The 22,985-nt window shown below is 45.0% G+C and overlaps 1 long non-coding RNA gene across 1 annotated transcript in view; it reads right to left on the reverse strand.

The window, feature by feature from the left end:
- LOC126993970 (uncharacterized) overlaps positions 1 to 8,299 on the reverse strand; it is a 14,133-nt gene extending 5,834 nt beyond the window's left edge. The window contains exons 1-2 of the long non-coding RNA XR_007748609.1: positions 8,197 to 8,299; positions 1,963 to 2,095 (exon numbers count right to left, since the gene is read on the reverse strand). This is a non-coding gene — a long non-coding RNA (uncharacterized LOC126993970). The remainder of the gene's footprint in view (positions 1 to 1,962; positions 2,096 to 8,196) is intronic.
- Positions 8,300 to 22,985: the final 14,686 nt, after the last annotated feature.

Consider the following 22,985-nt stretch of genomic DNA (forward strand, 5'->3'; position numbering starts at 1 on the left):
GGCAATATTTTCCGATGACAACAGCGGTATCGACCGCTAAAACACAACACGGACTCCAACACATGATTGTCCCCACTGTTCATTTACCAACCTATACACAATTGTAATTGCCCATTAACGCACCCGCTTATCTCTCTAAGCCAAACACAATCAACCGCGGCTAAAACACGATCAACCGCGGAACAAAATGTTATGAAAACAAAGCTGCGTCACCGCGTGAATTAAGCATGTCGGTTAGGTAGATTATTGTATGAGCTCGGTGTGAGTTTGATGTATGACTCACACGCCTGACGTATTACCTCGCGATGTCTGCCTATATAAGAAGCATTTCTCCAGGCTTGACCTCAGATCAACCAGCACTCTGTTCGTTGCTGGACACTCAGTTGTCCTTCCCTAGACAACATGGGTAGAACATTCATCGTTGCTACTGTGAGTATGGAGTAATGTGGTACCATAGAGGAAAGCGTATCTAACATATCTATTGTGTTCTATTATCTTAGTTTTACTTAGGATTATATTTCTATGATACTTTATTGTGTGAGTTTTTACTCAATATTATACCAGTGTTAACGTCAGTAACCAATAGTGAAAGAAAACCTGAAGACTCATTGAGTCTAGTAAGCCAGTCGCTGGTTTAAACAATATTTTTACCCTCTGTAATATTAAGTAGTATTAAGGTAGAATAAAATACATATAAGAAAGGCGACACCGTTTCATCACCCCATTTACGAACTCCTTCAAATACTCCTAAAGTACTAGAATTTTAAGTCAAGTGTCACTAATACAGACAGTGTGTCGTCGCCCCTGTGTGACCCGGGATTGCGGGTTACAACACTACATTCCTAATTTTTCTTCTATCCCCTTTATTTCTCTTTTCTCATTCTTTTCTATTTCTCCAAGCTCTTCTTCTTTCGTCTCTTTCCTACTTCCTATTCTTCTTTTTCCCCTCTCTTCTCCTTCTTTCTTCTATTCACTCCTTCGTATTCTTCTCTGTTCTTTCATTCCTCCACCATAAACTCACCCCTCTCATCGACCTCCTGTTTTCCTCTTCTCCATTTCTTCCCTCTCCTTCCCTCACTTCCTTTTTATCAAGCCAGCCTCATATTAATCCTTTCAGACCTTAATGAAACATCCCTAACTCCATTACCATTATCATTATCATTTTTATTGTTATTATATATATTCTATAATTATTATTAAGCTTTGCTCCTCCTCGGTTCGTGTTTCCGTACCCTCGTCTTCATTCCACGTTCTCTTTGCCCATCATCCTCCGGGGCTCCTCAAACTAAGAGGGCACTGCCTTGTAGCGGATGCCCGGCCGCTGTTTAATCTCCGTCTCAAGTTCTTTCCTATTACATACTCGCGTCCGTTTGGTTTAATCTGCATAATGATACACTTGCTGAGGCCCGGTGCGTCCTGTGTGCCATGCTGAGCGGGGTGAGAGAGAGAGAGAGAGAGAGAGAGAGAGAGAGAGAGAGAGAGAGAGAGAGAGAGAGAGAGAGAGAGAGAGAGAGAGAGAGAGAGAGAGAGAGAGAGAGAGAGAGAGAGAGAGAGAGAGAGAGAGAGAGAGAGAGAGAGAGAGAGAGAGAGAGAGAGAGAGAGAGAAAATTAATCCTCTTCTAACTGATTCTACCACTTTGTTCTTTATTAGCACCTACAATCTGCCTGCCTACCCTGTCCTGTACTACCTCAAGGTTTTCAAGCCCTTAACTGTTCATGTCATGCATTTTAACCCATTTGTGAGGCCTGGTATTGCCTTGTCAATCTCGCCCTCTCGTATCCGTTTGCTCTTCACCTCACCACACTCCCTGGTCTTCCTACCCACTGGTTTGCCCTTGAAATTGTCCTGCTTCGTTCTGTCTGTCCCACTCTCGTCTACTATGATTCCTAGGTATTTGTATGAACTGTTGTATGTTACTTATTAAATAAAAATAAACTACAAGACACTTTTGATTACTGAACCTCTTCTGTTGATGATTCCTCCTCCTGTGATGACAACCTTTCACACATGGATGTATCTTGGTATTGGAGATAATGCTGGTGCTTGTGGGTGGTGAGTCTTGATGGTTGCTAAGATTCCCAGCAGTGTCTTGCCCTGTAAAATGGTGAGCAGCCAATATACAAACAAATATATGCATTTGGTTAACTGTGGCCAGGCTCCTGCAAGCTTTCTTCACTTAATTTATATCTATACAGTTTGTCTATTTTATTCACTGTCCATTTCCATCTATCTGTTCAATTGTTGGGGAGAGCAGAAAATATCTGGTAGGAGAACCCTTCCCCAAAGATTATATTTCTGCTACTGGTGACAGGTAAAGTATGCAAGATCAGATATCAATTTCAGTGCCACAGCATTAGAACAGGAGGAGGATTACTTAAATGTCATGAAAGAAAGGATGAAGGGTTAACTGACAGTGTGAAGAAGTGGAACAGCTTGATGGAAGACGTACCAAGATGCAGGAAAAAAAAATAGATATTACTGGAAACAGACACCCAACAATAAGTTTAACATTAAAATATAAACAGGGCTATACACTATTGGATCAAATGGATGTTGTGAAGAGATTGATGTAAAAGAACTGTGTGATGACAAGGTGAGGCCGGAGATGGTGGGCTGGTGAAGGGGAGTTTGAGGGACCATCATTTTTGCAGGAAAAAGTAAATGAATCAAACATGAGGAGAGGAAAATCGGAGGGACAGGACCTAGTTGTTTTGGTGGAGGCAACAGGATTTTGTTAAGACAGCTTAGGAACAGCAGCAGTATCGGTAGAATTACTATTAAAAACCGGGGAAGTAAGAATTCAACGTGTTCGCTATGCGTTGGCTATCTGTCACGATATTGCCCGAATTATCAGTTAATGGCCCAATCCCACTTCGAATCTCTTTTTTTGTTGTTTAAATATTTAAAAAAAACTTTTAGGATCTGACTCAATTTACCGCAATGTTTACTTCGTACCTCCGTTTAGCCCGTTTCATTAAACTTTTGACTTGTTGTGACTATTACACAGTACATACATGCATACTTTTACAAATTTACATGATACACACATACTACATGGTCCCTATGTAAAATTATCTCCATACTTCATAGTCACTATGTAAAATTATCTCCCTCCTTCTGCCCTTCCGCAAAATTCTTGATACATTAGGTTGCGTAAATTTGAAAGGACATGAATACAAGGTGTAATTTTAGTTGATAATTAAGTGAACATGCATTAATTATCTTCAACTTTGCAAGCTCTGTACTCTGTAGTCTGTGCTCTGAACTATGAGTCTGTGAATCTGTAATGCATAAAATATATCCGCCACATCCTGTTTGTGTGGGGTGCGGATGCGGATGCGGATATTTATTTTATCACAAATGCGGATGCGGATGCAGATGTTTCATTCATCTGAACTGCGGATGTGGATGCGGGTGCGGATGTTTCATTCGTCTGAACTGCGGATGTGGATGCGGATGCAGATGTTTCATTCATCTGAACTGCGGATGTGGATGCGGGTGCGGATGTTTCATTCGTCTGAACTGCGGATGTGGATGCGGATGCAGATGTTTCATTCATCTGAACTGCGGATATGGATGCGGATGCAGATGTTTCATTCATCTGAACTGCGGATGTGGATGCGGATGCAGATGTTTCATTCATCTGAACTGCGGATGTGGATGCGGATGCAGATGTTTCATTCATCTGAACTGCGGATGTGGATGCGGATGCAGATGTTTCATTCATCTGAACTGCGGATGTGGATGCGGATGCAGATGTTTCATTCATCTGAACTGCGGATGTGGATGCGGATGCAGATGTTTCATTCATCTGAACTGCGGATGTGGATGCGGATGCAGATGTTTCATTCATCTGAACTGCGGATGTGGATGCGGATGCAGATGTTTCATTCATCTGAACTGCGGATGTGGATGCGGATGCAGATGTTTCATTCATCTGAACTGCGGATGTGGATGCGGATGCAGATGTTTCATTCATCTGAACTGCGGATGTGGATGCGGATGCAGATGTTTCATTCATCTGAACTGCGGATGTGGATGCGGATGCAGATGTTTCATTCATCTGAACTGCGGATGTGGATGCGGATGCAGATGTTTCATTCATCTGAACTGCGGATGTGGATGCGGATGCAGATGTTTCATTCATCTGAACTGCGGATGTGGATGCGGATGCAGATGTTTCATTCATCTGAACTGCGGATGCGGATTTGAAAAATTATGCAGATGTTCCGCGGATGCGGATATCCGGTACATGACTAATTTGTGTTTAAAGATGAGGTTAAATCAAAGGCTGAGAAGGTGCATGAGGAGCTGGGATCAGTTGTTGACACGATTCGTGCGAGCACGCTGAATCCAGTTTGGCTGAGGTGGCGAAGAGAGGCAGGAAAGTAAAGAAGAATCTCCTAGCTGTGAAAGCTTCTACCCAGGAAAAGAAGGCAACATATGTGAAGGATGAAGTCTCCCAGGCGTTGAATGGCATTGAAATAACTGATTCAAGATTCACAAATGGAGGTAATATTGTCATGAACTTTGACAATGAGAACACAAGGAAGAGGCTGCTCAAATTTGGAGTCTGTTGAGCAAATTAGTATAAAGAGTGTTGGAGAAATGAAACCAAAGATCATGATATGCAATGTGCACAAAGAGGAGACCAAGGAAAAAATAAAAGAGACCATCTTAGACCGCAATGAGTTCTTACGCACAAATCAGGGCGTTGAGAATAAAATTGAGCTGATTTTTAGTATTTCTGCAGCTGGCGGCACGATGCACTATGTTTTGAGGTGCGACCCAACTGTGAGAGAGAGCTGATTTACAAGAATCACGACAATTTAAAATTAGAATGGGGAATATACACAGTGAGAGATAGATACCATGCAATTATATATTATCATTGTCAGAGATACGGCCGTCTTGAGGCCAAAAGAACTGCTAAGAACAATGTAGAAGCCCCAAAATGTTATAAATGCGCTGGCGATCATAAATCAAAGAAGTGCACCATGGCTGAGAAGAAATGCATAAATTGTGTGAAGTACAAGAAGCCTGAAATCAACCACTTGGCGAATGACCAGTGTTGTGTGGTTCTTCAGATTGAAATTGAAAGAATTCGTAACATAACCGATCATGGCTATTAATCACAGACTTACATACTAGACTGCGCGTCCCCCATCTCCCTGTATTGTGTTGAATGAAGCACCCCTGCGGCCGTGGGTGTGCCCAAGATCTAAATGAATTTATTGAGACCTTGGGCAGGACGGACAGCAGCGATACTACACGCATTTCCTCTTTGATTTAACTGTTTCTCCATTCCTTTCACAAGCCTATGATTGATAACGCTTATAGACAGCTTTCTCATCTCTGTGAGCGAGAAACCTTTAGAACAGAGAGCAACATCTGTATATAGTGTTCGTCAGGCTGTGTCCCGCCATATGGTTCTACTGCTGTTCACTGCAAGTTGTTTTCACACGCCTCAAGGATGTCAGTTCGCAGGGGCTATTACACTGAGCAGATTTTCCGTGGACCTTCAATCAAACCACGATTTCCGCTGGCGTGGTTCTCATTTCCGTGGTTTTCTGACGTGTCCACGATTTTTCAAAGCTACGGTAGATTTCACCAAAGGACGACGGTATTACTCACCATCATCATCAGCAGCAATAACAAGAAACAAATGAGAACCACGCTAGCGGAAATCGTGGTTTGACTGAAGATCCACGGAAAATTTGCCAAGTGTAATAGCCCCTTAAGCGAACTGACATCCTTGAGGCGTGTGTGAGAGCGAAAACAACTTGCAGTGAACAGCAGTAGAACCATATGGCGGGACACAGCCTGACGACACTATATACAGATGTTTGTTCTCTGTTCTAAATGTTTCCTCGTTACTTTCGCGTGTGGTAAGTGACTGATAATGTGGATAGACACCCAAACAGCCCCCGTGCTCTCCCTTCCCTGAGTAAGGCGAGATGCGAGGCGTGAAAAAAGTTGGAAAGTTTCGTTTAGTCGGTGCAAGATCTGTGGTCATATGCCGGAGAGAGACAGAAGGGGAAGGAATTATAGGAGAAGGGAACAGATCCCAGGAGACGGGACACAACCCCCGATTAATATCTGGTACCCATTCATTGCTGGGTGGACAGGGGCGTAAGGTATCGGAAAAGCCGCCCAAATTTTTCCACCCCTCCCGGGAATCGAACCCGGGCTCTCTCGGTTGTGAGCCGAGTGTGGTAACCACTGCACTACGAAGTCCCAAACGACGGGCGGAAAGCAGAACGTTATATTTATTCATTTTAAGGCAGAGGAGACAATCCAAATGTAGAACGAAAATAATCTTTCCGCCAAAATACCGACTCTGAAGAAGAAACGAATACTTGAACACTTGACAACCTTCCACACAAAAGCAGCTTCCATACAAACCTACCTCCAAACATCTCTCCCAAACCCGTCGAACCCAGAACGGTAAGTAGGCGGCGGGGATAGGCGGTGGCTGAGTGGTAGCGTGCTGGGCCCACATTCACCGCGTGATGGACGACGCGGGTTCGAATCCCCACGCTACCACCTCGGATTTTTCAGTCACCGTCGATTGGCTTAAAACTACCCACATGCTGTCCTGAAGACCACCCATCAACCCGGATTCTAGAGGAAACCGTCCAAGTGAATCACGAAGGAGTTCCGGAAGGCAGCATGAGCCAAGAGAAGATGGCGCCACTATAAACACTTGCCTGCGCCATGACGGGCTGGTGCCAACTACCCTCCAGGCCCCTCAAGAGAGCCTACCGGTGCTATAGGCGTACACGTAAAAAAAAAAAAAAAAGGAGGTGATGCAAATACCTGAATACCCAACAGCCTTCCACACACTTAACTATACCTCAAGGCCACGCACTGTCCATATTCCGAAACCTAGGCACACACCTTTGACAAGGCGTTTGTAGAAGTTGTGGGGAGCATTTCCAGGGGCATTAGTTTTATGACCTTGGTGGTAGTGATGACTTTTTTTATTAGGCCTCGATTGACCTCCTTTTCGGCCTTTGGAAATAACTGATGTGAGAGGCGAAAGCGTTTGAGGATAGGCCTACTGGCTCTATACATACGGCACCGAGGCATCACTACAGTCAACAACTTACCTTCCCAATAAAAATAACTCCAAATACCTATCCCAAACCTGTCCAAACTATAACGGAAGTACATAAAGGCAGCGATATAAATACCTGAACACCCGACAGCCTTTCACGCACTCAACTACCGTCACCTCGTTCAGAATGGCGTCGCGTAGTTTTTCAGGTTTCTGCCCTCCGTGGCCCTCTCGTCAGCCTGGGAGCCGATCATCCAAGTTGCTGTGTTTTTACTTTACTGTGGTTCTCGTGGGTGAGAATTTTGATATCACGGTGGGGGTACAACAGGCAGGCCTCAGGTGACCACTGCGACGCCAGAGAGATGGTTGACAAATAATCACTTTCTTCCTTGTTAGATCGTTCAAGTTCCTACGTTTTTATTTCATTGTGGTTCTCGTGGGTAAGAAATTTGATATCTCAGTGTTTTTAGCATTCTGATGCCTAAGTTTCCCCAACCCAGCCTCATTAAACTGTAAAAACGTAAACACACTATTCAACAATCACGGTACAAATCGGTATTACACGTCAACTTTGCCAACATGACTAACTAATGCTGAGGTAGTTAGATCATTAGGAAGTTAGTTAGATTAGGAAACCCGCGGAACTTATGGGTGAGTCCTGTTGGTGAGTGATAGGTACAACTCACGAGTCACCACCAGCGTCACGTCCCAAGGCTGTGCGATAGTTAGCTTAATCAAGTACTACACAAGATGCATTTACCCTGGCTGTCACAACTTGTTACGATGCACATTAAGCTTCGGTTCTATAGGCTTCCACATATTATCCAACATGACTGAATTACACACACACACACACACACACACACACACACACACACACACACACACACACACACACACACACACGCACACTGGCTAGATGAATGTAGATATGGAGACGGGACTATTAGAGGTTAGCTCGGGCCCTGAAGACTACAAATAGGTAAATGCAAATAGGTAAATACACACACACACACACACACACACACACACACACACACACACACACACACACACACACACACACACACACACACACACACACACGCACACACACACTAAAAAATATGTATACGAGGCCCTCCAGATAACTTACATTGGTATAAGTGGTGCCGGTAACGCCCAGGTAACACCCAGTCACCAACTCCTGCAAGTCTTGAGTAAGCGATCCACTCTGCTGCAACACATCCCTCCTCTCCCTAACCTGCTGAACAACTGGCACCAAAAACAGGGTATGAAAGGAACCTCTGGCAACTTAGTAGGCTTGAGTTGACCACAGCGCCGTCAGAGGGAGATAGTTAACAAAATTATGACTTTCCACCTTGTTAGATCATCCAGGTTGCTGTGTTTTTACTTCACTGTGGTTCTCGTGGGTAAGAATTTTGATATCACGGTGGGGGTACAACAGGCAGGCTTCAGGTGACCACAGCGACCCCAGAGTGAGATAGTTGACAAATAATCACTTTCTCCCTTGTTACATCGTTCAAGTTCCTGCGTTTTTACTTCATTGTGGTTCTCGTGGGTAAGAATTTTGATTTCTCAGTGTTTTTAGCATTCTGATGCCTAAAATGGCTATTACACTGGGCAAATTTTCGTGGATCTTCAGTCAAACCACGATTTCCGCTGGCGTGGTTTTCATTTGTTTCTTGTTATTGCTGCTGCTGATGATGGTGAGCAATACCTTCGTCCTTCGTTGAAAACTACTGTAGCTTTGGAATATCGTGGACACGTCAGAAAACCACGGAAATATGAGAACCATGCCAGCGGAGATGGTGGTTTGATTGAAGATCCACGGAAAATTTGCCCAGTGTAATAGCCCCTTAAGTTTCCCCAACCCAGCCTCATTGAGCTGTTAACTTGGCAATGAGAAAACGATCGTCGGTCTTCCCAGCACGACTGCCAATTTAACTTCATTTTTCCTTATATTGTATTATGCGTTTCATAAAGAAATACAGATAATTAGAATGTGCACTATAGTTTCCTGCACATAAACCCTTAGTTCAAATTCCACAAAACTTGAAGCACCTTAGAATTGGAAGCAAACACGATCCGAAGCAGAGAGTGAGCAGTTCTCATCTCTCATGGGAAAGAAAAAATAGTGTCTGTTTACCTGATCTACATCGCTGCTGCCATTGACGATGTACCGATGGAAAAGAGAGGCTAATGCTATTTGTTGCAATGAAAAAAAAGTGCCCTTGTCTACATAATCTACACCACTCCTGCCACTGACAATATACCGATGGAAAACAAAAGGAGAATGCATTTTCTTGTAAAACATACTTATTTTGACGGACATAACATGACATGTACACGTATATACACAGAGGAAAGTTGTTCGGGCGTGTGAAGGATCTGTTGCGTTCATTCTCCCGTCGAGGACGCCAGGCCGCGGGGAGCCCGACGCCATGAGCCCCGACGCCTGCACGCCCACACGCCTCCGTCCCCCACGCCCGCACGCCCACCCCACGCCCCTTCTCCGCTGCAGGGTTGCCAGTTATGAAAACTACCTCATTACACAATTCCCAAGTTCTCATTATCATTTTTTACGAGAACTTATTTAGTTATCTAATATTATGACATCATGCACTTGAAATACATAACCTTCCTTGAGAATTAGCACACACTGTTTACTTTTAGGCTGTGCAGGATAAAGTAATCGAGCAGAGCAGCCGATTCAGATTAAAATACGAAACCTCACTGAGTGACTCCTTTTGAAGTTCCCAAACAGATTTCTCTTCTTCCCAAGTCAACCCAGCTCGGCACGGTAATGAAAAGTGGCAGACGGCAACCCTAGACTTCAGCGGGTGACGGACCTAGTTAGGGGGTGGGGGGTTAGGGGTTGCCAGCGGGGTGTGGTCCACAGGAGGGAGGGGGAGGAGGGGGTTTCACAGCCAAAAAATTTCTTTCAAACAATAAATGCTCGCTGTCACATAATAAACATCCACCTGACCCGAATGTTGTTGCTGGCTAATGGAGATGTTTGAAGTGATGACACACAATAGCAATGATAATCTCTGAACTTAATATATAAATATATATATATATATATATATAGATATATATATTTATATATATATATATATATATATATATATATATATATATATATATATATATATATATATATATATATATATATATATATATATATATATATATATATATATATATATATATATAGTTATATATATATATATATATATATATATATATATATATATATATATATATATATATATATATATATATATATATATATATATATATATATATATATATATATATATATATATATATATATATATATATATATATATATATATATATATATATATATATATATATATATATATATATATATATATATATATATATATATATATATATATATATACCGTAATGTATTTTAATGATATGATTTGCGCGAGAGAACCAAAGAACGGGTCGATGGAGGCCAGGCAGCGTGTATATTTCCCTTCTATGTACGGGGATGTGGCGCCCATTTTTGAACAGGTCAGGTTAGGTTAAGTTAGGTATAGTTGGAGTCAATTTAGGTAATTTTGAGTGGAAATCACAATGAGAGTTGTTGTTGTTGTATTTTCGCCAGCACGATGGCTGGCTGGGCTATGAAAGAGCCCTACAGAGGTGGTTGTCTGAAGGGGGCTATAATGAGCCCGTCAGAAGGGGGGGAAGGTGCCGACAGACCGACTCAATCGGCTTACGTCAGTCGAGCCGACCAAGTCGGTCTGTCGACGAAGACTGGCGTTCTCCTGTGACAGAGTATTTTCCAGGACACCCCGTGGTTAGTTTCGAAGCTACAGCCACCCTTGAACAGGGGAGGTTACGTTAGATTAAGTAGAAGTTACGTATTCCAGTTTTGAGTGGGAATCACAATGAGAGTATTATCCAGAACACCCCGTGGTTAGTTTCGCTTCTACAGCCCAGCGTCTTGACTCAGGGAACACATACCCGTAGAGAGATTGGGAATATGCGGCCGGCAACCATCACCCGAGAAGGAAAACAAGACGAAAAAAGCTAAATTCGTTGGCCCATAGCATCAGAGAAACAATAGAATACAACCACGAAAGTCACCGATGAGACTGACCTGACTGCAATGACATAATAAGCGATTAGTGACACATCAAACAGCTTTATTATGGTTATGTATGTACTCTTTGTTGTTTTTATTGTATTTTTTTAATCATCGCTTTAATAACTGACGACTTCCAAAAGTAAATGTTGGTTGGCTATACGACAGACAAAGCGTAAGCGTAGGATTAGGTTTTGTACATCGCTGGACGCCGGAAGCAACGACTCGTAAGCCCGTATTCTTAAACGTCTCAGTTCGCCTGTTTGAAAAGCTTCTCGTATATAGAAGTTGCTAGGCCTTTCATGGACTGTTCTGTGATGCCAGGGATAGTTTGACACTCACTCCCCGCATCCTCTCCACACACCACTCACTCACTCCACGCACACGCACGTAACTTCACTCCACTCCTCTCCACTACTAATTCTTCGGCAGAGGAAGAGGAGGAAAGGAGGAGGAGACGGTATCGCTATCAAAAACCCTCAAAAACCTATCCTGAGGTACTCCAAATGCCAGGAAGACGAGGCTATGCAGGAGGCACCGCGTCGCGCAGCCCTTGGTCTCCTTAAGCCGTACCACACGAAGTCGGTCAAACCCTCGACTATCCTCAAGGCTAAACCAACACCGGGGTCACATAGAAGTCGCCCAGCCACCACCAAAGCCACGCCCGCCGCCCACGCCCGCCCCCAGCCGCCCGTGGGTCCTAGAAGCGTGGAAGGGGCGGCGTTGAACTGCTGCGGGTTGGGTAAAGTGTCGATGAGCTCCGCCATGACGAAGAGAGAGAGGCGAACGTGGTGGTGGATTTTGGAGTCCCTCTTGTTGATCATCTCCACCAGTTCGTTGACGGGGTGCTCGCAGCGGTTCTGTGGGAAGAAGAAGACCGTGAGGAGGAGGAGGAGGAGGAAGAGGAGAGAGGGAGATAGAGAAAAGGATAAAGGGGTCGAGAATGAAGAGAAAAAGGGAAAGGAAAAGAGAAAGATAAGGATGAAGAAGAAGAGGAGGAGGAGAAGGAGGAGGAGGAGGAGGAGAGGAAGGAGGAGGAGGAGAAGGAGGAGGAGGAGGAGAGAAATTGAAGAGAGAATAAGAATGAAACGAGAAGGAATAGGAAGAGAAGAGGGGAGGAAAGGGTATAGCAGTAGTAGTGTACTATAGTCTGTTCAAAGTCAGAGTTCCTCTGGCGCCTAGGCAGCATTTTTAACGACGCACCTGATTGTCTGGGCTCCCCCCTCGGTTCTCGCCCCGGTTGGCCTGCTTCCTCTCCGCCTCTCGTGGAGGCGACAGTCACTCAGACAAGTCAGACATGCTCTTGGTGGTAAATGTTTCTTATATTATTTGCCTCGGGTCACATTGTACAAGATAGGCTGGGCAGTTATACTTAACACCGTTATACGAAGCAGTGATTGCAGACCATAAATATGCTTGTCACAACTCATTAAAACAAAAAGTAAACAAATCAGGACGAGTATAAGTGAAGGAACGGGTCTGAAACGTTTGTAACACTTTCACATATTTGCAGCAAATATTGAGTCAGTGCTGATACAAACCATTGCATGCTATAAAGAATCAGGAGCGTCATTACAAACGCTGCCTAGGGGCCAGAGGAACACCTACTTTGAACACTTTTTTTAATGGCTCCGTGCAAGAGCAATGATGAAATGGGAAGAAGAGAAAAAAGATGAAAAGAAGGGAGAGATGGATGAAAGAAGCAATTTCCCGATTTAGACATATGCCGCCACCAAAACAGACGTCTCCCCCTCAACATAACCCTCGCCTCTCTTCACCATCTCACATTGTCCTTAGCACAACATTTCTCTCTCGATGCACCATCAGCTGTATTTTCTTTTGTTTGGGTTAAACTGTTGGTTTGGACGCAACCATCGGTGTGGCGAGAGCCCGTCCTGGTCCGGACCTGGCGGCCCCAAGGAGAGCACCGCCTCCCTTCTGCACTTGGGGAACCCCCACCCCACGAGGCCGTGTTGCTCCTGGCCACCGAGCCACTCCTCCGCCACCACGACCACGGCGGCCCTCACCACGCCCTGGCCGTCCACGCCAGCAGCAGCAGGAGGGACTACGCCACCACCCTCCACCGCGGACTGCACGACCCACCGCGGCGATGTGTGTGTTCGTCCTGTCTTCATCGTCGTCTTTGTCAGACTCGCGGCTCCTCCCACCGCCATAGTCACCTGTATGTTCGTCCTGTCTTCATCGTTGTCTTTGTCCCGACTCGCGAGTCAACTGTATGTATGTCATCGTGTGAATGTGGGGCCGCTGCCCCCGCCGCCCCTGCCGACGCCCTCCCCCTTGGCAAGGACGGTGTATCATCATCATCATCATCATGTAAATGTGGGGCCGCTGCCCCCGCCGCCCCTGTCGACGCCTTGGCAAGGACGGTGTATCATCATCATCATGTGAATATGGGGCCGCTGCCCCCGCCGCCCCTGCCGACGCCCTCCCCCTTGGCAAGGACGGTGTATCATCATCATCATCATCATCATGTGAATATGGGGCCGCTGCCCCCGCCGCCCCTGCCGACGCCCTCCCCTTGGCAAGGACGGTGCATCATCATCATCATCATGTGAATGTGGGGCCGCTGCCCCGCCGCCCCTGCCGACGCCCTCCCCTTGGCAAGGACGGTGTATCATCATCATCATCATCATGTGAATATGGGGCTGCCCCGGCCGCCCCTGCCGACGCCCTCCCCCTTGGCAAGGACGGTGTATCATCATCATCATCATCATGTGAATATGGGGCCGCTGCCCCCGCCGCCCCTGCCGACGCCCTCCCCCTTGGCAAGGACGGTGTATCATCATCATCATCATCATGTGAATGTGAGGCCGCTGCCCCCGCCGCCCCTGCCGCCGCCCTCCCCCTTGGCAAGGACGGTGTCTCATCATCATCATCATCATCATGTGAATTGGGGCCGCTGCCCCCACCGCCCCTGCCGACGGACTCCCCCTTAGCAAGGACGGTGTATCATCATCATCATCATGTGAATATGGGGCCGCTGCCCCCGCCGCCCCTGCCGACGGCCTCCCCCTTGGCAAGGACGGTGTATCATCATCATCATCATATCACCATCATATGAATATGGGGCCGCTGTCCCCGCCGCCCCTGCCGACGCCCTCCCCCTCTGCAGCGGCGGCGCCCCCGTCATCATCTGAGCCTGTCCATGGGTGTGGGGGTCCTCCTCCCCTTCCCCCAGACCCAGGCGAGGTAAGGAGGTAAGAAGGCAAAAGAGGAGGAAAAAATCCGGTAGTTTAGTAGAAGATAGAGGAGGTGGGAAATGAGCAGGAGGAGGAGGAGGAGGAGGAGGAGAAAAGAGAGAAAAAAAAATTGTCGGTTTAGTAGAAGAAATAGAAGGGGTGGAAGCTGGCAAGAGGTAAAGGAGGAAGAAGAGGAGGAGGAGGAGGAGGAGGAGGAGGAGGAAGAACATGAACACGGGAAGCCATCTCAGAAAGCAGAAAGGAAGGAGTAGAAAGAGAGAGACGGAGAAGAAGAGGAATAGGAGGAGGAGGAGGAGGAGGAGGAGGGGGTTGTTAATTTTACCTTATAGTGGGTCCCGCTAGCCAGGCATGCGGGCTACACACACACACACACACACACACACTTTATCAAATGAAAAATCTTGCGTGTCAAACGTATAGTTCCTCATGTATTTGTTATTGTTTGTAAAGGTTGTGAGAAGGTTAGAAGAATGAAGTGTTTGTGTGTTGCTTACTCGATAATTTTACTTTTACTCTCCTGCTTTTAATCTGTTTTCATGGATTGTTAGAGGTTTGAATAGTGCCATTTGTGTTAGCTATACTTTGTTTAGTTTTTCACGTGTTTATTAGTATTTGTATTGTTTGTGGGAGGGTTAGAAGAATGATATGTTTGTGTGTTGCTTGCTCGAGATTTTTTACTTTCTCTCGCTTTTTATCAGTTTTTTTAATGGCTGGGTTAGTTGTTTAGGGAGTCACTTTATTTTGTTGTTAGCATTTCTTTGTTGAGTCTTCCTTGTGTTGGTCGTTTAGTGATTATTTCGAGATGCATATGAGATCGATGTGTATGTTTTTTTTTTTTTTTTAATTTTTTTTACAAATAAGGAGGCAGCTCAAGGACACAAAAAAAGGAAACAATAATAAAAAAAAAGCCCGCTACTCGCTGCTCCTAAAAAAAAGAATCAAAAGAGGTGGCCGATAGAGAGGTCAATTTCGGGAGGAGTATTGTGTTAGTCTATATTATTTGGACCTTTAAACAGTTTTTTTTTTTTTCTAATGGTTAATTGATTAGATAGGGAGTGTTTTGTTGTTAGTATTTCTTTGTTGAATCTTCTGTGTTGGTCTTTTAGCGAAGGTGGTTGTGAGGGAGGTATGAGATCGATGTGTGTTGGTAATTATTTTAGTGTTTTTATTAATTTTTCATGCGTGTTCTTCTTCTTTATTGGTTATATATTTTACGAGCTCCACGCATTTTTAGGTCGTATGTCTTCCTTTGTACAAGCCTCGGCGATGTGTGTATTGATTTTCAGCAGGGCTCCCTTTCTATATTAATTTTTCACTAAGTTCTTTTTAATGAATAAATGTTTTAACTCATGCATTTTCAGCTGTCATTTCTCCTTTTTTATAGTTTACCTTGATATGTCGATTACTTTGAAAGTCATGCTAACGATTGACATGGCTCCATTTTTTTCCTTTATTCTTTTTTAATAAGTTTTCGTTCATGGTTAGATATTTTAACTCATTTTCAGTTGTCAGTTTTCCTTTCTACAGTTTGCCTCGTATAGTCTATTGTATTTCACATTTAACGATGGGCATTTCTCTTTCTTTAGTATCTCTTTCCATTTTCGTTTTTAATAATCTCAGTTTTACGATTATATATCTTAACTCGTGCACATTCATTTCGCTATCTTCCTTTGTACGGTTCGCGTCGGTCGGGTTTTAAGTCAAGGCTTTAATCAGGCTACACGAACAGTTGACTTGCCTTCTTTTCCTCATCTCTTTTCGCTGTTGTTTTTTTAATTAGATTTCATTGATCGTTTGTAGTGTTTTGCGTCTCTGGCTATTCGTTTGTGTTCGTGTCAGAGTCCAGCCAGGCACGTTTTTCAGGAAGTTTGTGTTGAATCTTTACTCTAATTCTTTCCCTTTGTGTGTGTGTTGAATGTTTGTTCGTCGGCTGATATTCCAATGTGTTTTTCAGGCAGTTTATGTTGAATATTTGCTCTCGTACTTTTCTCTTTTTTGTGTGTGGAATTTCCATCGCCGGCTGCTTTTCCAATATGTTTTTAGGGTCCAGTTTCCCTCGCCAATGCCAATCGTGTTCTCCTTGCAGCCGAGGTAAACAAAGAGACGAAATAGTTTATATTTTATTATTCGAAAAGCAAATTCTAAACGTGCGTTACGTGTATGCACTATTGTAACAAGGGTTCCTGATCATAGTGAACGGGACATAAGCGACGAAATGTTTGAGAATATTTTTACATATATATTTCTTAATAGATATTATTATTACTATTTTTTTACGGTTTGCCTGTGGCGCCGGTAGGCATTCTTGGCGGGGCCTGGTGGTCGGTCCCAATCCGTTATGGCGCAGGCAAGTGTTTAGAGTGGCGCCATCTTGCTTGGCTTATGCTGCCCCCCTGGACCTCATCTTAGATCCTTTCTTTTAGAGAGAGAATCTAGAGTCCCGGTTGATAATAGGTCTTCAGGACAGCATGTGGGTAGTCTTAAGCCACTCGGCGGTGACTGAAAAATCTCAACTTGTGGGGGCGGGCGGGACGCGAACCCACATCCTGCTGGACGCCGCGACCGCACGCTAACCACTCAGCCACCGCGTCGTAAGACTATTATTAGGCTCATAAAACTAGCCATGGAAGTACTAACACAACCTCTACCAAAGCCTTATCAAATTTATGTGTGTGAGCCCCGAAACCTTTAAGAATATGGGCCACATGTATTGGCAGCCGTATAATATTAAATCAAAACTATCACTTCCCATGGAGGTACCCACAACGTATACGAAAATCTTATCCAGTGTGAGTGTTTAAACCCCGAAATGCTTGAGAATACGGGCCTCTCATGTATTAGACAGCCACCCAGTGTTAAACAAGAAGAGTAACGTGGCGGAAACAGCCGGAAAAGGAGGAGGAAGGAGGCGTGAAGGAGCGCAAGTTAAAGTCCCTCACTGATACTGTCACTAAAACGAGCCAGCAGGGACGGTATTCTCAGACTCAGCCACCTCTCACATCAACTCTTTCCAAAGGCCAAAAAGGAGTTCAGTCGGCTCCTCATGAGTGTTTCTTTATGTTCAGGGTACAGAAGTAGGGTCAAACTATCACCACGGTCATGAAACTACCCGTGAAAACCCCTCAAACTCCTACGAAAGCCTTGTCAAATTATGTGTGCTTGGGCACCGAAATGTTTAAGAATATGACCCCGGGAAGGAAAAAAAGGGGAAGGATGGAAGGCAATTGTGACAGCGAGGCGAGAGAGAGAGAGAGAGAGAGAGAGAGAGAGAGAGAGAGAGAGAGAGAGAGAGAGAGAGAGAGAGAGTATTCATTTCCGGGCGTGAATAGCGACGTAATGTCAAGATGCTGCGCTAAAGAGATTCAATGATGAGGAGATGCGATGACCGGGCTGTTAAGGGGATGCTTCTTTCTCTTTGCTTTCTCTAACCGTTCCCTTCTTCCACTTAACGTTTCTTTAATTCACGCAACGTTCCTTCTCTTTATTCAACGCTCATTCCCTTCGACCAACGTTCCTCTTTTCATTCACTAACTCAGATGTCGTTTCAACCAAAGTGTTTTCCCTTCAACCAACGTTCTTTCCCTTCTCCCAACGTTTTTTCCCTTCAACCAACGTTTTTTTCCCATCACCCAACGTTCATTCCCTTCACCCAACGTTTTTTCCTTTCACCCAACGTTCTTTCCTTTCACTCAACGTTCTTTCCCTTTACCCAACGTTCTTTCCCTTCACCCAACGCTTTTTTCCCTTCACCCAACGTTTTTTTCCCCTTCACCCAACGTTCTTTCCCTTCACCCAACGTTTTTTCACTTCACCCAACGTTCTTTCCCTTTACCCAACGTTTCTTTACCTTCACCCCAAGTTTCTTTCCCTTCACCCAACGTTCTTTCCCTTCACCCAACGTTTCTTTCCCTTCACCCAACGTTCTTTCCCTTCACCCAACGTTTCTTTCCCTTCACCCAACGTTGCTTTCCCTTCACCCAACCTTTTGTCCCTTCACCCAACGTTGCTTTCCCTTCACCCAACATTATTTCCCTTCACCCAACGTTTCTTTCCCTTCACCCAACGTTCTTTCCCTTCACCCAACGTTTTCTCCCTTTACCCAACCTTCTCTCCCTTCACCCAACGTTCTTTCCCTTCACCCAAAGTTCTTTTACTTCAACCAACGTTTTTTTCCCTTCACCCAACGTTCTTTCCCTTCACTCAACGTTGTTTAATTTCACCCAACGTTATTTTCCTTCATACAACGTTCTTTCCCTTCACCCAACGTTTTTTCTCCACCCAACGTTCTTTCTCTTCACCCAACGTTCTTTTCCTTCACCCAACGTTCTTTTCCTTCACCCAACGTTCTTTCCCTTCACCCAGCGTTCTTTTCCTTCACCCAACGTTCTTTTCCTTCACCCAACGTTCTTTCCCTTCACCCAACGTTCTTTTCCTTCACCCAACGTTCTTTCCCTTCACTCAACGTTCTTTCCCTTCACCCAACGGTCTCTCCCTTCACCCAACGTTCTTTCCCTTCACCCAACCTTCTGTCCCTTCACCCAACCTTCTTTCCCTTCACCCAACATTCTTTCCCTTCACCCAACGTTCTTTTCCTTGACCCAATGTTTTTTTCCCTTCACCCAACTTTTTACCCTTCACCCAACGTTTTTTCCCTTCACCCAACGTTTTTTCTCCTTCACCCACCGTTCTTTCTCTTAACCCAACGTTCCAGCTTTCCTTGTCACCCTTCCCTCCCCCATCCTTCACCCAGGGTTCTTTCCCTTCACCCACCTAACTGTCCCTTCACTCACTCAACTATTCCCTTCGCTTCACCCGACGTTCCCTTCCTTCACTTACCCAGCTGTGCCTTCCCTTCATTCACCCAATCACGGTTCCCCGCTTCCCTTCCACCAGACTGCCCCATCACTTATGCCTCCATCTTTCCACCCAACGTTCTCTCTTCAGCCAGCATTCTCCCTTCCACCCACCATACCCACGTCACCGAACTACCCCCGTCAAGTACTATTTCCCTTCGTCACCCAGAGTTCTCCTTCAGTAACTCAGGATTCACCTTTCACCCAACAATCCTTGAGTCACCCAGTGTCCCTCGTTGTGTAGCCCAACATACCCCAAACTCAGGTCACCCAACATTCCTTCCTTCACCCAAACCGCCATCCGTCAGTCATCCAGTCAGTAGTTTCATATCTACATGGCCATATTCTTCGTGTTCGCCCATGTCATCCAGCGCTGCCTTCGTCCCCCAGCCTTCCTCCGTCACCCAGCGTTCCCTTATCAATATGTCCCTTTTCCTCTCCCCCACGTTATCATGTTACAAATGTCCACTCATGTCAGCCAGCGTTCCCTTATCAACATGTCCCTTTCTTTCCTTTCCCCCACGGTCTCAGGTTACAAATGTCCACTCATGTCAGCCAGCGTTCCCTTATCAACATTTCCCTTTTCCTCTGCCCCACGGTCTCAGGTTAAAAATGTCCACTCATGTCATTCTCGTCTTCTTTGTTATTTTTGTTTATTCACTCCTTTATTTATTCTCTTCTTCCTTTGTCATCTTCGGTTTTTTGCCTCATGTCTACTTTTCTCCATTAACATGTTTCTTTTCCATCCTTCTAACCTCTTCTTCTTCTCTTCTTCTTTGTTATCTACCGTTTCTTTCCTCCTTGCTTTTACTCTTCTCATGTTCCTTTATTCCCTTCTTCCTATTCTTCTTTTCTCCCTTGTCATCATCTGTCTCTGTATTCACATCTCACCGCTATTCTTCTTCCTTCTCTTTGTCACCTTTACACCTTTCCTACCGCTATTATTCTCTCCTCTCCTTTGTCATCTCTTTCTCTACACTCCTTGCGTCCATTCTTCTCGTCTTCCCTTGTCTGTCTACTGTTCTCTCTCACCTGCTGACCCTCTTACCTGCTTTCCCCTTTCACACGCTTCTTTTCCACGTCGTTGTACTCTCTATAGCGTTGTTGGTAGAGTCGTTCGTCATTGTTGGTATTCTTGTATAGCCTCGAAGTTTAGTGTAACGAAGCCCGTATTCTCAGACGATTTCGGGACTCACAACAGCTGTTTCCAAAGGCCACAAAGGAGGTTAGTGGAGGAGTGTTTTTTCACGTTCATGGTGCAGAAGGGTTCTCAAACTATTGCTAGGCTCATAAAACTACACTTGGAAATGCCAGGCCCATATTCTGACGCTTTCGACTCTCACAACAGCTATTTCCAAAGGCCACAAAGGAGGTAAGTCGGGTTCTCATGAGTGTTTCTTCACGTTCATGGTGCAGAGCCTTGTCAAACTATCAATCGCCTCATAAAACTACCCTTGGAAATACTAAGCCCATATTCTCAGAGGCTTCCGGCACTCACACAACAGCTGTTTCCAAAGGCCACAAGGGAGATTAGTCGGGTTCTCGTGAGTGTTTCTTCACGTTCATGGTGCAGAAGTGTGGTCAGACTATCGCTAGGCTCAAAAAAACTACCCATAGAAATACTAATCGGTCTGCACATGGAAATATTAACACCACCTCTACGAAAGGCTTACTATATGTGGGTGTGTGAGCCCCGAAATGTTTGAGAATACGGATCTTTTTGTTTGCTCTTCACCCGCATAGATCATGCATATATACTTCATTGTTTCCTGCGTGTTCTCATGTGTCTGTCACCGTCACCAACCCTTTCATGCTCTGGTGTGGACTGAGGCGGCTTATTCCTGCTGTTGCTCCTCATCCACGCATAACACGTACTCTTTCCTTATCTTCTTGTGTCTTCTCTCTTCCTTTCTAATCTTCTATCTTCCTTCCTCCTCCTCGTATAATATATGTAACACCTTTACCAACCCTTGATGCTCTTCCGTCGACCTAGGAAGTGGGAGAGGGAGAGGAGAGAGTGAAGGACGGAGGTAAGGAGGACTAGATGGAGGGAGGGAGGGAGGGAGGGAAGGGGAGAGAAGGAGGGAGGGGGAGAGAAGGAAGGAGGGGAGAGAAGGGAGGGAATATTCTGGACGCTATATTCAGACCCACACACTTCCCTGTCCCCTCCTGTATCCTGTCCCTTCTGTTCTTGTCTCCTTTCTCCTTCTCTGTGTACTTCCTCTGGCAATTATTTCTTAGCATTGTGTCGTAGGAGTTTACTTCTTTGGCGTTACTCTCAAGCCCCATAGAACACACACACACACACACACACACACACACACACACACACACACACACACACACACACACACACACACACACACACACACACACACACACACACACACACACACACACACACACACACACACACACACACTCACTCACTCACTCACTCACTCTCTTCTCGTCCCCTTTGTCAGTACTCTTTCCCCTTCGCCTTTTAAAATGACATTACCTCCGTTCTCTTCTCCTCTTCCTCCTCCTCCTCCTCCTCCTCCTCCTCCTCCTCCTTGGACTACTTGGACAAACTCGACACGAACAAGTCAACGGGACCCGACAGTTTGTCCCCGCGGTTATTAAAAGAGCTTAAACAACAAATACTTCAACCACTAACTACCATATTCAACCGGTCAGTTCAACTAAACAAGGTCCCGGAAGATTGGAAGATGGCGAACGTAACACCGATTTTCAAAAAAGGAGACAAAAGCGTTGCATTAAACTACAGGCCCATAAGTTTGACATCAGTGGCAGGAAAAATACTCGAAAAGATTATTAGAGATAAACTTGTTAAGTTTCTAGAAAACAATAATATAATCTCCGACACCCAGCATGGCTTCAGAAACAAGCGCTCCTGCCTAACGAATTTATTAGACTTCTTCCAAGGTATATATAAGAACTGGGATGCCCACATCCCCAGTGATGTTATATACCTGGACTTTCAGAAAGCCTTCGACAAGGTACCGCACGAGCGACTCCTTAAGAAACTGCACTCGGCGGGCATCGGAGCCAATCTGATCGCGTGGATAAGAGATTGGCTCACTGACAGAAAACAACGAGTACTACTCAGCGGACAGCCTTCCGATTGGCTACCAGTCACTAGTGGAGTGCCTCAAGGGTCAGTGCTGGGACCCATCATCTTTATCATATATATCAATGACCTAGAATCAGGACTGAAATCCACAATATCGAAATTTGCAGATGACACCAAGGTGGGTGGAGATGCCCTCACAAAGACCGACTGCGAAATCATTCAGAAAGACCTCAATCACATTATCGAATGGTCGGAAAAATGGCAAATGTCTTTTAATGTTGACAAATGCAAAGTCATGCACATTGGGTCCCAAAATAGTAACCACACATACATCATGAACGGGAGACCTCTGCAAGCGATGCAGGAGGAAAGGATCTTGAGTCACTATCAGCAGTGACCTGAAACACGCGAATCACTGTAAAAAAGCATACAACAAGGCCAACATTATGCGTTCATAGCGAGGAACTTCGAGTGTAAAACACCAGACGTGATGCTATCCTTGTATAATTCCATGGTAAGACCGCACCTCGAGTATGCAGTGCAGTTCTGGTCTCCCAATTACAGAAAGGACATTGCTTTACTGGAAAGGATTCAACGACGCGCCACAAAGATGATTCCAACCTTCAGGGCTCAACCGTACGAGGA

This window comes from Eriocheir sinensis, unplaced genomic scaffold (genome assembly GCF_024679095.1).
Source record: "Eriocheir sinensis breed Jianghai 21 unplaced genomic scaffold, ASM2467909v1 Scaffold70, whole genome shotgun sequence".
Lineage (NCBI taxonomy): Eukaryota > Metazoa > Arthropoda > Malacostraca > Decapoda > Varunidae > Eriocheir > Eriocheir sinensis.